Consider the following 3,570-nt stretch of genomic DNA (forward strand, 5'->3'; position numbering starts at 1 on the left):
ACACACATATAAATATATATGTATATATCATTCAAATTATTTTTTAAGTTTTTTCAGAACTTTTAAATATATTTTAAAATGAATCCCATTTTTTCGTACAACTTTGGTAAAATTCTGCAAAAAAATTGCCTCAAAATCTTAAAGATTTTTTTACAACGTTATAAATCTTTTAAAGTTTTTGAAATATTTTTGGGTCGACTGAAAGATCCCGTATAATGAAAATTCTGACACTGTAAGCTTCCCGAAATTATAAAATGCTGAAACCTGAAAATTACGATTTAAAAAATTCTAGAATAATGAAATTCTGGACAGTTTACAAAATTATCGAATTTGAAAATGTCCGAATTATAAAATTCCAGGCCGAATGCTGTCCAATTATAAAATATACAAACTAGAAAATTCCCGAACGCAACTTTTCTTTTTTTTTTTTAAATAAGAATTAAATTTTTTTCGAGCGTTTTTTGTAATGTAGTAAAATACAATGCACATTTTCAAACAACATTTTTTTATCCAAAAATACATTTGTTCAATTATTGTCATTTTAATTTCAAACAATAATTTTTAGAAACTGTAAACATTAAAAAAGTTTTTTCTTTGGTATGGTCGGGAATTTTCAAATTCGGTAAGATTATAAATTGTCGAGAATTTTCCAATTCGAGACTTTTATATTTCGACAATTTGATAAATTCTGGATTTTTAACAGTGATGGGCATTTTATTTTTTGGATAAAACGACTGAAAAAACCCGAAAAATAAAATTCGCCAATTGGAAAATAACAAAATAATAAAATTCCAGAAATTATAAAAGTCCCGAAATATAAAAGTCGAATTGAAAAATTCACGAAAATAAAAAAAATAAAAATCCGGACAATAAGATATCACCGAATTTGAAAAATCCCCAAGAAAATTCCTGAATTTAAACAAGTCAAAAAATTGTTTATCAAATATTATTTATTTATTGAAAATACAATAATAAAATATCTATTTCTGGATGAAAGATTTTGTTTCAAAATGTGCATTGTATATTTAAAAAATACAAAAAAGTTATAAAAACTCGAATTTTTTATTAATAAAAAAAAATTCAATATAAATCGTTTTTGAATTGAATCCTGCAAAATTTGTTTTAAAAATGTTATACTGTAGGTACAAAGAAAATTTATGCAGAACATTTTTTTCTTTCAAAGCGCACGTGTTTTTTAATGTATTTTTAAATACAATTTTCATAAAATTATTATTTAGATGTCGAAGATTTCATTTTTTGGGATTTTTCAGTCATCCCTTTCGGAATTTTTTTCAGTGGTCCCATATTTTTATACCTCCTCTTAAAATTATGTAATTTTTCAAAATAAAAAATCAACATTTCATTTCCAAATCATCAAAAGTATCAATTTCATTTTAAATTATTTCAAATCTTTTCAAATTATTTTTAAAAATTTTCGTAACTTTTAAATATCTTTTAAACTGATTCCCATTTTCCTAACATTTTTGTAAAATCCTGCACACCAAATTGTCTCAAGACTTTCCAGATTTTTTTCTAATTTTGTAAATCTTTTAAAATGTTTTGAAATATTTTTAAATATTCTCTTAATAAATTTAAATAAATTAAATATTCTCAACTGTTTTTTGAGAATCAAAATGAAATACTTTACCTTCGAAATAAAAATAAAAAAAATAACAAAATTATAATTTAAGAAGCATTTAACTGAAACGTTTACACTTGTGCCACCACTAAGACTTTCGAATTAAATTAGTTCAAATTTTAACGTTAAAATATGTAAATTATATAATTTTGAACAGATCCAGAATCGTCTTGTAAAGTCAAATAATGTTAAAATTTCAATACTCGAATTGCAGTTCAATCTTCAAATTTACTTTTATTTCCAAATTTTTCTCGTTCAAAATGAGAGGGTATTAGTTTTTTGCGAAAAATGATTTTCGCGGATTTCATCAAATGTCGACGTTTTGAAGCCCCTTGAGTCAAAAAACAAGTTTTTACGTCGGTGTCTGTCTCTATGTCCGGCGTCGTCATTGTATATATATAACCACCTATCTCACGGTCGTGAGACGTGGTTGTGGCTGAAATTTTACCGCGATTTCGCTGGGAGCGGGTGCAATTTTCCAGATTAGCACCCGATCCCGGCGAAATCCTGCGGTTGCCCTTATGACAAATTTTTAATTATATATATGCCTCTCTCTCTGTGTGTGTGTGTTTGTGTGTGTGTCAATACGTGAACTGCGAAATAATACGTGAATTACATTGGAACACGATTCTTAGTTATAGAATTCATTTAATCTCCATCACTATTCTCATCTATTACAGGATCAGTATTATTTTCTGCGATTAGACTACTGAGAATTTCAGCTTAAAAATGCAGAGGTACATAGCGTAAATAAATAACACTCGCAAAATTATGGGTGAAACTGAAAATATTTAGAAGTATCTAATTCTATTAATAAGTTTAACAATTATGTGAATCGTTGAATTCAACCGAATAGGTAGTAAGAAAAACTAAGCTTAAGGCCAATCTGAAAAAAATGGTTTCTCTAACTAAATATCATTAAGCAATGTTATACGTAAAACAAGATAATTGATGTGATTTATCGCAATTCTTCTGCAAGCTAATGTTATATTCATAGATGTGATTTCCTTTCAGTAGTAGTTGAATCAGTCAATACTTTTTCTAATCTCTTATTTTATACTATCAATCAAGAGATCTCGGAAAAAAACATGTATTTTTTATATTTATTTCGCAAGGGGGTTTTCATAAACCACGTGGCCCAATTTTTACCACTTTTTGACTCCTTCCTCCCCCCAAAAAATTATTTGTGGTATAGTAACCACGAAAGTGGTTGCGGCCAGAATTTTCTTGTCTCGATCTTGGCTCGGACGCGTAACTCCCCCTCCAACCATGGCTTTTCGTAGAACCCCCCCTCCCTAAAGCAACCACGTGGTTTATGGAAGGCCCCCAATCGGTTGTTAAAATTGCAGTAGAAATATTGTATATTTTCAGGCGGTCTGCGTAATGCATATTGCGTTTCTCGCGTACATTAGGTGTCTGCAGTATGTACGTGTATGGGGTATGTTATAGCAAACGGAAAAGGACAAAAATACAAGATTCAAAGTAAAATCTATGCAATATCATATCTATAATTACAACTGATGCTAATTTAAGAAATCCATGAGTTTAAATCAAGAGGACCCCTCGTTTTAATGGAATACCATGATTTTTAGGGGCCAACAACACAATTTCCCTTTTTTCACTGTGAAGCATCATTGGGATCATTATTATTATTATTACACCATTAAGCCATTTTCCTTTCGGAGTAGGCGTGACTCACTCGGCAGGGGAAAGGAGTAGTGTGTGGAAGGGATATAGATTTTTCAGATTGATCCAGAATTCTCGTGCTATTTAAGTAAATAACACGTTCGTTCCGCAACACTACTCCGACCCAGGTTGCTGATCAATCCCTCTAGCAATCACCCCAAGCGAAGAACCTCACGAAGTCGTTATGTAAGGTTCCCCACTTGGGTCTATTAATAGCCAAGGTCTTTGTTTCAGGCGTCATTCAC

The 3,570-nt window shown here is 29.9% G+C and overlaps 1 protein-coding gene across 1 annotated transcript in view; it reads left to right on the forward strand.

Moving 5' to 3' along the window:
* LOC117180574 (probable Rho GTPase-activating protein CG5521) overlaps window positions 1-3,570 on the forward strand; it is a 91,950-nt gene that overhangs the window by 48,604 nt on the left and 39,776 nt on the right. The gene's annotated exons all lie outside the window — the stretch shown is intronic.

The sequence above is a fragment of the Belonocnema kinseyi genome, chromosome 9, assembly GCF_010883055.1.
Source record: "Belonocnema kinseyi isolate 2016_QV_RU_SX_M_011 chromosome 9, B_treatae_v1, whole genome shotgun sequence".
Taxonomy (NCBI): domain Eukaryota; kingdom Metazoa; phylum Arthropoda; class Insecta; order Hymenoptera; family Cynipidae; genus Belonocnema; species Belonocnema kinseyi.